Source organism: Amborella trichopoda, chromosome 2 (assembly GCF_054954075.1).
Source record: "Amborella trichopoda isolate Santa Cruz 75 chromosome 2, AtrichopodaSantaCruz75HAP2 v2.0, whole genome shotgun sequence".
In the NCBI taxonomy this organism is placed as follows: Eukaryota; Viridiplantae; Streptophyta; class Magnoliopsida; order Amborellales; family Amborellaceae; genus Amborella; species Amborella trichopoda.
Genome location: NC_142337.1, coordinates 37,490,262 through 37,504,842, shown reverse-complemented (window position 1 = coordinate 37,504,842; position 14,581 = coordinate 37,490,262).

The following is a 14,581-nucleotide window of genomic DNA, read 5'->3' as shown; positions in this document are numbered from 1 at the left end:
GCTGTGCAGTTTAGGGTCATGCAATGGGGGCCGAAGCTGTGCGGTTTAAGGTTGTGCAACTTGACCGGGGCCGTGCAAGTTAGGGTCATGCAGCATGGACCGAGGTTGTGAAGTTTAAGCTTGTGCAGCTAGACTTGGATTGTGCAGTGTAGGGTCGTGCAGCACGAACCGAGGTTGTGCAGTTTAGGGTCATGCAGCTGGACCTGAGTTGTGGAGTTTAAGGTGGTGCAGCAAGGACAGAGGCTATGCAGTTTAGGGTCGTGCAGCATGGACCAAGGCTGTGCAGTTTAGGGTCATGCAGCATGGATCGAGGTTGTGCAGTTTAGGGTGGTGCAGCTAGACCTGAGCTCTGCAGTTTAGGGCCGTGCAGCGCGGACCGAGGTTGTGTAGTTCAGGGTCGTGTCGCTAGACTTGGGCTGTGCAGTTTAGGGTCATGCAGCACGGACTGAGACTGGGTCACCATGTAGGTGGAGCTCCATGGGGAATTGGTCTATGGATGGCTATCCAACTCCCTGGGGATAAAAAGGTTAAGTCCGTACATAAGCAAAGGGCTTAAATGGAGATGGTAGCCCAACGAGGGATAGCGAACGGAAGCGAACTTCACTAGGGTTGAGGGGGCAAGCATTCCTCCTTGTGGTGAAAGATGAGACTATATGGAGAATTGGCTTATGATAGCTAACCCGACTCCTTGCGGGTAAGATTGCTTGGTGTGAAATAGGCCCACCGGGAATTGAAGAGGTAAGAATGACCCTAACTCCACTGGAGATATTGAGCAGCAGTATGGGTGTGACTTCTATGGGGATGTGGAATAATGGCCTACTCCTGACTCCATTGGGGATGATATGCAACGGCTTGGGTGCAACAACCTTGGGGCAACTCCACTAGGGATAGTGGTGGGACATACAAGGCTTCAACTGAAAATGGGTGACAATAGACGGCTTGAAATATAGTCGACGCCAGGTGTAGCAATAATTGTTTCTTGTGAGTGTTCAACTGGCACTGAGTTCTCAAAAACACAACCGGCGTTGGGTTGTTAAAACTCATCTGGCAATGTGAACGAGTCGTGACATTGTTTGAACACAATCGACGCTAAGTAAACCTGCACTAAGGTTTTTTGAAATTCACTTGGTGCCGAGGCAACCAGCGCTAGGGTTGTTTGGAATTCACCTGGTGCCAAGTCAACTGGTGCTGGGCATGGATTGATACTTGAGTCATGAATCGAGTCTGACCCGTTCTGGCCCACCGTCATCTGGCTTCCCTTGGACGTGGCTGGGATTCCCAGTTTATGAGGGGTGTTCAAGGGTAGTGCAGGCTACATAAGGGGCAAGACCCCTTTTTCTTCACTTTTCACTAAGGGTAAAAAAAACTTAAAGAAACCTTTTCGACAGGAGGGTGCCCGGTTGAAGTCCACGTAAGAAGTGGGATTCCAGGTAGTTTTTGTAGCGAAGGCCTTCGGCGAGAATTCTTTGCCAAGAATTTGGTAATGTTGTAGAGGAAGGTTTTAGCACAGAGGACTTTCCAGTGGAGGGAAGAGCTCCGATCATGGTATTTTGAAGGTGAAAAAGGCGGGAAGTGCAGTAGTAGGCATTTTCACAAGTCTTGGGAATTTTTCAACACATTTTAAGGGGTTTCTCTGGGGTTGTAGTTATTTTCAAAGGTTTTTCGGCAATTGCAGGGGAGTTCTGGTGGAAACTGAAGGTCCAAGAAAACGAATGGTTATTGAAGGCAGACCGTTGCAAGTGACATATGGTTACAGGAGGTGAACCATCGTGGGAGGCAAACCGTCGCCCTTAGAGATTGTGCGACCACTAAGGGGGTGTGGAAACTTAGGCCCTGAAAAAGAGGAGTCTTAGGAAGCAAACAGTCACGATAGATCCATCAGTAACAAAAGTGCAACCAGCTTTGTAGCGACCGACGTTGATGGTTTAGAAGCGCAACCAGCGCTGAGGCAACCTGCGTTGATCCTCAAGAAAGGAAACTGGTGTTAAGCATTTAGCTGGCGTTAGCCTGGGTGCTCATCAGCAGTGTTGCCTATCATCATGTAGAGAGTAATGCCTACATGTGGCAGTAAGTCATGTGCGGGATTTGTGATGTTCAGTGATGAACTATGCACGGTAATGTTTATGGGCCGACAAAAAGAGGTGAATGATGGCAAGGTAGAGCTTGTGGTTCTCGTTGGAAGCCAAATTATCCAGCACAACAGTGAGCTCCATGTTGTTATGTGGAAAGGCATGCACTATGAATAAGGTATGCTTTCCAGCATGGGAAAGTTCCTCGCCAAGTCTAGCCCGCTTTGTATGTTTGACATGCACATCGAATGAAACCTATGTTGTATGTTTGATGTACAGGTCATGTGAGACATCTGACTTGTATGTTTGATATACACATCGGATGGACTGAAGCTAACTTCTTGAAGTGGCTTCGCTTCATCTTCTGGCCTGTAACCATCCTCTTACGCGTCAAATGAATTGAAGCTAACTCGCCAAGTGGTTTCGCTTCTTCTTCATGAGGAGGACTTTTCTTTGGGCCTGCAACCGTTCTCTTATCCTCAGATGCAAAGGACTCGTAACCTCCGTAGTAATGGGCTTCTTTAGCTTGTAACTCGTAACTCATTTTACTGGGTGATCTTATGCAGCTCTCACTCCCTGATGAGCCATGTTGAAATGTGGGGCATCTAATGCGGATCTCACCCCCTGATGAGCCATGTGGTGTTACGATTTGATGCTGGCTTTTGAGGATTTTAGGCAGACCTCATTAGCCGGAATTGTGACTTATTGGAGGCGATGGTCATGTGTCAGCTCGTCTTGTCGATTCAAGCACCTTTTTGTGGGTTTTCACTTGAATAGAGGAAGTGGCGATGGGAAGACAATTTTCACCAACTTCTGCTATTTCTTGGCTATTTTAGCCATGACCTGCGGTCATGTCCACCCTTTTCATTCGTTTTTACACACAATGCCCTTTTGGGGTTTTCACCGTGCCTTGATTTTGTTTTCCACGGAACTCTCGTACTCATGATTTCTTGACCATGCCGTCCGTAATTTTCACTCATGGCGTTCCCTTGTCAAGTGTACACCATGCCCATTTTTTTTCATGTGAAGGCGTATTTAGAGTCGTGCCTTCGAAACTTGAGCAAAGCCTTTTAACGCCATGCAGCTAGGACATGCACCATAGTTTAAGGTCATATAGCTGGACTGTAGTGGTGGTGAATGGAAATTTTTGGAGGCCATAGGGTGAGCGTAGTGATGACTTTGACTCACTTAAGAAGATGGCATGAAGTTGCCTTGTGAAGAGTTGATGATGGATGGATGGTGGGTGAACAATGGTGACCCACTAGCTGACGGTGAGTACGGCTCGCGGAAGGGTTCACCGCTTAGTGAGCATGGGTAAGACTCACTGGAGGAAAAGATGGTAATGATGGTGAAGGTGGTGCGCCCACATGATTGGGCCGGTTAAAGAAGGCATGCGTGAAGATGCACGTAAAGGGCGTGGGCTCCTATGTACGCTCACCGGGGAGGAAATGGAGGTGGTATGCGTAGACGAAAGGGTCGGTTAGGGAAAACGTGCATGAAGATGTACGTAAAAGGTGTGTGCACGTATGTGGGGGCATCTTTAAGGTCATGCCTCATGGACCTGGGCAAAGTAATTTAATGTCATGCGGCCAGGATGTGCACTATAGTTTAGGGTCATACAGCTGGACCATGGTTATGTAGTTTTAATTCATGCAACGAGGACCATGCAGTTTAAGGTCGTGCAATGAGACCTCTGCTACAATTTAGGGTCATATAGTTTGGACCAGGGCTATGCAGTTTAAGGTCATGCAACATTGAGCATGTTTAAGGTCATGCAGTTTAAGGTCATGCAGCATTGAGCATGTTAGTGTGAAACAAACCCATTAGGGGTTAAAGGGGTAGGTATGACTCTTGCACACATCTAACTCTACTGGGGATGTTGATGAAATACCCTTTCAACGAGGAGGTGTTCTATCTCTCGATTGGAGTTGTGTGTATGCCTTTTTCGTGCCGTGCATTACAGTTTTAGGGTCTTATAGCATGGACCATGGCTGCGTAGTTTAAAGTCATGCGGCTAGGACCGTGTAGTTTAAGGTCATGCAACTAGACCTTCGCTATAGTTTAAGGTCGCATAATTTGGATCTTGGTTGTGCAGTTTAAGGTAATGCAGCATGGACCGTGGTCGTACAGTTTTGAGTCATGAGACAAGGACTATGCAGTTTAAGGTTGTGCAACTATACCTTCGCTGCAGTGTAAGGTCATATAGTTCGAACCGTGGTCATACAGTTTTGAGTAGTGCGACAAGGGCTATGCAGTTTAAGGTCGTGCAACTAGACCTTCACTATCGTTTAAGGTCATATAGTTCGGACCATGCAGCTTAGGGTTGTGCATTGGACCGTGGGGTGGTGAGGCAATTTAACTCCATGGGGAACAGAGACGTCACTGGAGGTTGGCCTCCCCTAAGAGTGAGGCTATGACACAGGGGATGAACTTCTTGAGAGTACAGGATGATGGTCCGGCTGAGAGTGCCATGGCATGCGCGTAAGTGTCAGATGGCACACGTGGCATTAGGCCCCTTGGTTTAGCATGTGGCAGTGGCTCTTGGCAAAACGTGTGGCGATAATTCTTTTGACGAGGCACGCGACGATGGCCCTTGATGAAGGTGCATGGCGATGACCCTTTGATGAGGGCATGCGGCGATGGCCCTTGACGAAGGCGGGCGACGATGACCCTTTGACGGGGGCGTGCGTCGATGGCCGTTGATGAAGGCGCGTGGTGATAGCCCTCTGGGTGAAGGGCACATCGATATCCATCTCGGGTCTAGGGCTTGACCCGCCCTAGCACGGTCTTATTGCTGCCAAGAACTGGAAATTGAAGCGTCATTTTGTGTTTGTCGAGGGTAGTTTATGGCACTGCTGAGCATAAAAGTGGGACAAACCCCACTTTACTGTTTTACCGAAGGGTAAAATAGTAGAAGGGCTTTTAGAGAGAGAGAGCTAAAGCTTTTGGCAAAGGTTTTCTGGTGAGAACTTCTCAACCAAAATTTGCAAAGACGGGCGGTTAGGAGCCTTTTGGCAAGCTTCAGGAGGTCGTGAAGTTTCGTGCCATGATTGCGAACCCTTACGAGAAGTGCCGAGGCTTTTTGAGTAAGGAATCAGGGCCTTAGTAGGATTCGCAGAGGTGCCCTGCCGGGGTTTGAACACTTCTCCGGTCGTTCTGCTGCTGAAGGGGAGATTATAGCGAGTTTAGAGGGCCCTATAGGTTCTCCGGTTATCGGAGAAGAAGAAGGGAGAATAGTAGTGGGCTCACTGGGAACTCAACAAAATTCTCGTGAGTTGGTGGCGAACTCGCTGAAGTGGGAAGAGCAGGGAGATCCGTAGGGTCTCAGGAAAGCCTTCTGGGGGTTCAGATGTTTTTTCGCTTACCTTAACAACGAGTGGAAGGTGGGGAAGGGGTTTCCCGGCTGATGGGGGTGGATTCCTAGCAAGGAGGGGAAACGCCAGTGGGAACTTGAAGGGTTGGGGGATGAGAAGGTGGACGATCTTCACGGGCAGGTAGCTGGGGAAATCGAAGAAACACAAGGGTTAGTGCCCTCTAGGAATTGGGGATGGTGGGAACAGAGGTACGTCAAGGTCATGCATGACATTAACACCTTCACGCATCCCTAGGCCACATATGACGATAACCGCATTCAGGAGCGTGCTGGTTGTGGTGATGGTCTCACGTGATGTTGGTTTTCTTGTGGTGATGGTAGAACGAGGTATTGCGTTGCGCATGGCAATGGATGCGCATGGTGTTGAGTCATGGCGGTGATGATCATGGACGGTGATTTCTCGTGGGGGTCAAGAGTGATGGCAAACGAGAAGGTTGTGTAGCCGCGGTCTGTTGGAAGCCAAATCCTCTGGCACAATCGTGAAGTCCACGTTGTTCCGTCATGGGCTAGTCCCTTAGAACCCAGCCATGCCTTGTCAGATGAATTGAAGTTGACTCAAAAATGGTTGGCTCCTTCTTTTGGCCAGTAACCCTCCTCTTTTGGTGGGACTGAAGCTAACTTCTCCAAGTGGTTTTCCTTCTTCTTCATGAGGAGAGTGTTTCTTTTTTGCCTGTAGCCGTCCTCTTATCCTAAAATGCAAAAGCTTTGTAACTTCCCTAGTAATGGTCCTTTGATTGTAACTTGTAACTCTTTTTAATGCAATGAAAGAAACAAGCTTCTTTTGAACTGGCTTGATGTTCTTCATTTCCATTTCCTTATTTTCTTATTGTACATACTGCCTTTTAGGGATACATCTAGGACAGTACTTCTTTAGGTATCGTCCATTGATACGGGGCATCGCCTCTCCTCCATCCGAGTTTGCTAGTACATAAGCCCCGTTTGGCGTGACCTTTCTTACTATGAACGGACCTTCCCATTTGAGCTCGAATTTTCCTTTGTGGTGCTCATGCATAACAATCGATCTCTTGATTGATAAAACTAGATCCCCACGAGTAAATGAGCGAACCTGGACAGACTAGTCAAAGGCTCTCTTCATTCTTCCTTGATTGAGCTCGAGGTTCTGCTGGCCCTCTAGCCTCTTTTTATCAAGGACCTCCAACTCTTGGTAACAGAGCTTGACCCTCTCATTTTTAGTCAGTCCCTAATGTATAGCAATATAGAGTGAGGTTATTTGAACCTCGAGGGACAAGACTGCCTACCTTCGTAGACCAAGGAATGAGGAGTGGAGTTTGTAGCATTCCGAGTAGTGGTTTGATATGCCCACAGAGCTTCAAGCAGTTTCTTGTGCCAATTCTTCTTTGATTTCAAAACTGACTTCTAGAGCACCTCGGACAGAGTTTTATTGAATTCCTTAGCCAATCCATTGGCTGAAGGGTAGTACATAGTCGAGTACTTCCACTCATAGCCAAACTGCTTAACCAGGTAATCAACATGATGGCTTTTGAACTGGGGGCCATTATCAGAGATTTTTCGGTCCAGAACTCTGAATCGGTAGATGAAGTGATGACGCACAAAATTTGCTATCGTTGTCCTTGGAACTTGCTTGAGAGGGATTGCTTCAGCCCACTAGGAAAAGGAGTTTGTCGCCGCCAGAATGAAGGCATGGCCCAAGGCAGAAGGGGGATTGATGGGTCCTTCAATGTCCATACCTCATTGGGAAAAGGGCCACGATGTCACTATAGGGTGGAGGGGCTCTGGGGGTTGATGAATGAGGCTTGAGTGGATCTGGCACATCTGGCATCTTTTGACGTAGTTTTGGGCATCAGCCACCATGGAAGGCCAGTAATAGCCGAGTCGACTCTGAAGTCAATGTGTTTCCATTCGGTTACCCAAACTGGGGTGGACCCTGATGAAGACAATTGAATGGTGGCACCGAGCTTTGAGAGTGCATCATCCTACGAGTTTAGCCTTCTAGGTATATGACTCAGGGATAAATCATTGAACTGGGCCATGTAGTATTTGGTCGTGTCATGATAAGGCTTGAGGGTATCTTTCTTTACGGCATAAATCCCCTTAAGCTATCAGATGACCAGCTCAGATTCACATAACATGTTCAGGTGTTCCAGGTCTAGCTCTTGGGCAATTTCCAGTCCGCTTATGTGGGCTTGGTACACTGCTTCATTATGATAAAACACCTCTACAAGTGAGAAGGATGGAGGGATCATTCTGCCATTGGGAGTTAAGAACACAACTCTAGTGCTTCCTCTATCAGACTAGAATGCTCCATCAAAGTACATTTCCCACGATTGAGTTTGTACCGTACAGAAAACTTCTTCATTTGGGAGGTCACTCGACAGGAGAGATTCTGAAGGTACTGGGTGAACCGCGAGGTAGTTTGCTAGGGCTTGACCTTTGATTGCCTTCTGTGGTACATACGTTATGTCAAACTCCAGCAGCAATAATGCCCACTTAGTCATAAGGAACTTGACTGGGTCTGCCTTGAACATTAACTTGACCTCGTGAACATGCAAGTAATGGCATAACTTCTATATCGCAAAGATTAAGGCTAGGCACATCTTCTCGATGGAAGAGTAATTCTTCTCAGCCCCTTGCGTTCTACGGCTGAGTTAATAGAGCATTGTCTCTTTCCCTCCATCATTGTTGTCTGCTAGGAGTGCCCCGAGTGACTCATGAAGAGCGGTCACATATATGATGAGAGGCCATCCCAACATTGGTGTAGAGAGAACTGGAGGATTCAATAAGGATTGCTTGATGTCATCGAGTGCAGCTTAGAACACCTCATCCCATATGAGGGTCACAAGCGGTGGCATGTCCTGAATTGCCTTGATTTTGACTTGCTCGACCTCCAGTCCTCGGTACCTCACGATGAACCCTGAGAACTTTCTTGAGCGTACGCCAAAGGCACATTTCAAGGGGTTAATCTTGAGTTGGTGACGCCACAGTCATTCGAATACCTTTTTGAGGTCTTGTATGTGGCGTCCTTTGTTTTAGATTTCACCACCAGGTTGTCCACATAACACTCGACCTCCTTGTGGATCATGTCCTTGAAGATGGTCGTCATGGCCCACTAGTACGTGGCACTAGCATTCTTTTACCCGAAAGGAATCACAGTGTAGCAAAAGATGTCTGTTGGGGTCAAGAAAGTAGTGGCCTTCTCATCTTTTGGTGCCATCCTGATTTGATTATAACCAAAATACCCATCCAAAAAGGAGAAGATTTGGGAATGAGATGTGGAGTCGACCAACATCTCGGTGAATGGAAGGGGGAAGTCATCCTTGGGGCAGGCAGTGTTCAAATCGCAGAAGTCAATACAGACCCTGATATGGCCATTCTTCTTCTTGTCTGGGACACCATTTTCCAGCCATTTTGGGTATTTGACTTCACGTATGAATCCTGCTTACTTGAGCAAGTTCACCTCAACATCGATCTGTATCTCCAGGTCAGATCTAAGCCTTCTTGATTTCTGCTTCATGTGTTTGATGGTTGGATCAATACCAAGGTGATGGATAGAAATCTGAGGGTCTAGACTGAGCATCTCATGATAGTGTCAATCGAAGATGTCCTGACTAGCTCGGAGGAGGGAGATGTAACTTTCTTTCTCCTCTGGGGACATTTTTGCTGGGATAAAAGTCAACCTTAGGTCAGCCTCATCCTTTAGGTTGATCCCTTTGAGCTCATCAGCCATGGCCTAACTGCCTTCTTCCCACTCTTTTGGAGTTTCCTGGAGTTCCTCGTTAGGAGACTCATCAGGATTTTCAGTGACTTCGAATGTAGAAGCCCATGATCTGGACATCTCGGCTTTTAGGAGGGGCACAATATGAGAGTACCAGTCTCTGGCTAGTCCAGACGATGGAAGGGCCAACATCAAACAAGGAGTCCATGTCCTCATGACTAGGATAACTTGGTGCTTGCCCCGAGCTAGGTGACGCGACGCTTCATGCACCTAGATAATGTGGCAGGCCTCGTGCGGGTAGGAACCTAAAGATGACTCGGTTTTTGCTCGGGTTGACAGGGCATCGACGGCTCTCAAGAATCCAGTTGCCTGGGCTAAAATCTCTTTGAGGCGCTCTTGCTGTAGCTGGGTGAGGCTGGTGTCTCAAAACTCTTCGTATAGAGTGTCAAAGTCTGGGCACCGTCGAGCTGCACCTGTGGAGAAAATAGAAGAGGAGGGGGGAGAAGAAGAGTTAGAATGTTTCGAGCGGCATTTTACATCGTTGTTGGAAGGGGACGTGCTTAGAGGATATTTTAGGTCTTGGCCCAGTTTTAACCGTCGTGGGGTGCTTTTAGCATCATCACCCATATTGGGGGGAATCCCGAGTTGTTGGTGACTCGGAGATGTCTGCTTGATTGGACGAAAGGATGAGGCGAGCTGCGCCTGCGATAGAGTCTTGCAAGGTCGGCATTGGAAAAAGGGTTCTGACGAATTCTTCCTCGACTAGTGACTGAGGAGGACGATTCCTTTGGCGGGCCAACCTAGGTGCCCGTCGTCTCCTTTGACATTGGTGTCTGGACCACCCTATCAGGCTAGTAAGTAGCCCTAGCTTGGTAGGCTGCCTCACGTTTCAAGGATTTGAGCCTACTCCACCCATGGTAGACTTTCCAGGGTTGAGAGGTCGAAGGCTCCAGTGTATACTCAGGATGGGCCAATAGTATGGCTTCCTTTGGAACAAGAGCGATGGCCTGGATGAGTTCCTGGAGAACCGTACAAATGATATGGCCTTGCTGAACTTTTTCCTCAACTATAGCTTTGAAACCAGAGCATTCATTGAGTTCGTGACCCCATACTTGGTGATATGAGCACCAAATGCTTTCCGTGCCCTAGGCCAGACGCCTCGGCTTCTTGGCAGGCTTGGGAGTGACAAGGCCTTATTGGAGCATTACCTTGAAGAGGCCCTAAAGAGGGTCTAGTTCAGTGCTTCCTTGGGCTTGCATCAGGAGGTCTTTTTGCCCTTGCAGAAGAGGGACTTAAGGGTGTCATTCTGGGTTGCCTTGAACTTCTTGGTACTATTGCATCTTCTCTGTCAATAGCTTGTGGAAGCCAGTGCATTCACTGACTTCTTGGCCTTGCATGTGATTATACGCGCACCAAAGATTCTCGATTTTTGGAGGTAGGAACTTGGGCTGCCTTGCCGGCTTGGGAGTGACAAGCCCTTCTTCGACCATTATGGAGAAAAATGCATAAACGATAGCGGGTGCCCCGTCGTCCTCTTGGATCGTGACTATGTGAGAAACCTCAGTTGCCCCAAACGCTTTCTTCAACTCTTCGAGCTTTCTCTGCTCCTTGTTGATAAGGCTTAGATTGTGTCATTTAGCTTATAGCAATCATAACTGGGGTCGCATACCCTCCTATGATAGGCGCAATATTTTCATTTGCCTCTTACCAGCAGACTTTGCAGTATTGGCATTCGGTAATTGTATCATGTTCTATTATAGCAGCAACCAAGCGTCTATTCAGTGTCAAAGGGGTAAACCTTATTCTGGTGTTGGGCGCAGTAGTCCTTTCACCTAGAATTTTAAAGAAGCGGGATGCTGATGTAAGACTGCTGCTTGCCCTTGGCCAGAGACGCCTGTGCCTTGGAAAGGGCTAGGGTTTGCGGAATCACTCAATTGATGTCAGCCACGGTGGCGACCGCATTGATTACTGCCGTTTGGCTCCACCGACTGTTGGAGCGAGAGTTTAAACTGGCAAGTTGCTGATGAGGGTTGTCATGATGCTTTAATAATCCCTCACTATGAACTATCTTGGAGATGAGCTCTGACATGGAGGGTGGATTGACATGTAGAGTGATCTCAAGAGGCATGTTCCGTATGCAGGTCTGGACCTCTTCCTTCTCGGTCATGAGAGTGGCATGGAAGGTTGCCAACTCTCTCCAGCGGGTGGTGAACTTGTCAACCGACTCACCAGGGTCTTGCATCAAGGTGAGGAGTTCGATGATCTCTGTGTTCCTTTGAACTTCGTAGAACATTGGTAGAACAACTGCTCCATCTCTTACCATGTTTGTACCGAGTTGGGAGGCAGTCGAGCATACCATTGGAAGGCTGACCCTTCAAGAGTTTCGACGAACTGGCAGAGGAGGAATCATCTGTCAGCTGCCATCTCCGAGCACGCTGCCTGGAATTGAGCAGTATGATGGTGCAGAGACATAGTCCTGTTGAACCGGGGGAGCTTTCTCTTTTGATAGTTCGGAGGGAAGGGTACTTGGTCTATGTACAAAGGGTACGGCTTTTAATAAAGAGGCGTCTCGTGCATGCCTAGGACCTTGTTCTTGAGGCTATGGGCCACCATAGCATCTACGTCGGGTTGGGAGACCCCCACAAGAGGTAGAACTGTCTTGGGAGGTTGACGGAGGAGTTTTCTTGGGAACTCTGTCTTCACCAGTTGGGGAATCGGTCGAAGAAGGGGACCTGGAGGCCTTTAGGCATTCCATCTTTCCGAAGATGGCTTGCATCATTTCCTCAAACTTGTTCATTCGCTCCTCCTGAGCTCGCTCAGGTCCTTAATTACCATGACACTGACCATCTCTTCTGGAGGGAAAAGCCTGGCTGAATAGTGGACTGCCGAGGTTGGCGAGTAGTGTGTGGCTAGTCAATCTGGAGGGGTTGGGCCTGCCTTAAGTGGACACGAGCCTTCTATGTCGATCATGAGAGGACCTGTTCTTGACGGTCTTGGGACCGTGGTTTCTGAGTAGTGACGACCCAGCAATACTCTTGGACTCGGTCAAGCTATGGAGTTTGGAGAGGGAAAAAGGGGTTATGTGGTAGGAGGTCATCAAAGGTGGTGGCCTCGACTGCCTTGGAGGCTTCTTCGGTCAGGATCTAAAGACCTCTCTCTTGCTTAACCCAGAGAAGGTTGTGGAATTCACTCCATAACTGAGCGTGAGACCTGGACTGCCCCACCTTCTTCAAACATGGAAGGGCCGTGTCTATGAGCTAGAGCAGGGAGTGGGGTCCAAGGATAAAAGGCAGCCTAGGTTTCTAACTTGGAGGCTGGAGCCCTCTGTCTGATATCAGACTGTTGCCTTGAGTTCCTTTGTAGGGCTCATGTGCACAGCTGACCTGAGGCTGGCTCAAGATGGTACTCTTAAGGAAGTCCTTTGAGTGCCAAGGCTTGAGTTGTTTGCCTAGAGTCCGGAGAGTGATAGAGGAAGGAGCTAGTTCACGACTTCGTCTGATTTGAGGTCGGAAAGGAACCTGCCAAGATGGTGCATGTACACCTTTCGAGCTCGCCGTCTGGGTGACTTGGGGGTCGACCCAGGCCCAGTCAATGGGTTCAACCTAAGGAGGTCAAGACCGACAAGCTTGTGTCTGTGAGGGGTGAGGCAGAAACCCATCTCTCATGGGGTGAAGCTGTGTGTGATGGGAGGGAAAATGGAGTTGTCAACCCTCATGTGCTCGAGGTGGCATAGAGCTAGCGCTGCCCCGGCCTGTGCAAAGAAAATGCATGATGAATGTAGGGCGGCCCCCGAAGGCCAAGCCCTGTATTTGAGCTCAAGGCAACGTGAGGGTTGCCCTGAGGTGTGGCTTGACTGGATCGACCACGAGCCCTTGGATGCGTGCAAGGGGTGAAGATCTCAGGACCTCCGCCTCTATGTGCCGACCCTCCAGGTGTGGAGGTTCTGGGTGGTGATGGAGCATAAGGGGTTTCCTTTCGGTGAACTGCAGGAGTAACAACAACTCGTTTGCCTTTCGCGGAAGTGATGGGGGTATCCTTCCAGCATGCCTCAGCAATATGACCAGTAAGAGACTTGTCGGTAGCAGGATGTGTGCTAGTGTGGAAGCAGATGTGCCACCGATGCCAGAGGCCTTGGTGGAGGGTCCACCAGGGAGAGGCAGCAAGGAGGTGGGGAATTTTAAGTCCCCTCTAGCACAAATCCAAGTGAGAACCTAGGAGCTAGACCTTGAGTCTTGACTCAGGAGGAGAGTAGGGAAGGAAGCTTGAGCAGTTTGCTTCCCTGGGACAGTCACGAGTGCAGGGATAAAGAAGTCCCGACTTGGATGAATGGGTTGAAGAACCCAGGTGCCATAAAAATTAATGCAAGAAGTAAAAGAGGATATTGGTCAAGCAAGAGCGAGCCAACTAAGGGGTAGTAAGTCCCCATTGGAGTCGTCAAGCTAGTAAGGTGCCTCAATCTCGTCCTCCAGATCTGGATGATCTGGCAGGACATATCTCAGGTTTTTGACGAACCCGTGATTTGAGATCGCTCTCTCATAACCTTGCTGGAAAGCAAGGGTAGGTACGCCACTCGATGAGAGAGGAATTGAAGGTGGGTTCAGAACTTACTTGGGTTGGCTCGCATGGGCGCCCTCTTAGATCACGAAGAAAGTCCCCCCAGCTGCTTTAGCTGGTTCAGAATCGCCTCCTTTGACCTACAATCCACTTGTTTTTTGCACAACACTTTTATGGTTAATTTGTAAGACAAGTGGGTCAAAGAGAACCACCCCTACCTTAGGGCGACGCACGTTCATGTGAGAGGGTGATGAAGCATAAGGTTTAAATAAAGATAGAAAAGAGAGGAAAACTTAATAAAGAGGCAAGACTAGCATGACAGTCGAGAAGTTATCGACTCGAAGTGGTAGAAAGATGGGCACGGTTCTCAAGACCAGCAATGCAGCAATAATACTCGAAACTAAGACAGATATGGTGGTGCTAGGTTAAGTCTACCCTCAATCCAGTGAAAAGAGAAAAGAGAGTGAAAAGAAGACATGAGACGACAAAGAGATGAGGTCCCGACGGCGCTTGGTGTTGCTACTCCCGATTGTGGAGTAGCAGCATCGTGGCCCTTGGGCAGTGTTCGATGCTACTGCTAAGAGCTAAAGAGTGAGAAATGAACTACGGACGGCGCTAGGTATCACCGTCGGCAACATAAGAAGACAAAAAGGCCCCGCGCGGGCAGTGATAGTCTCTGATGAAGCGTGCGACGACGGTAATTCGTTAAGCGTGCGACGATAATCCTCACAAGATCCGCGATGATAGATGTGGGACGTAGGAAGGACGGCAATGAACGTTGAATACGCGAAGGAGGCTTCACGGATGGCAATAGGCATTGCCAAGGCCTCCAGTAGGAGGCGAAGGGTATCGTCGTCTACTATAGACATGCAATAAGGAAAGACCCATGTG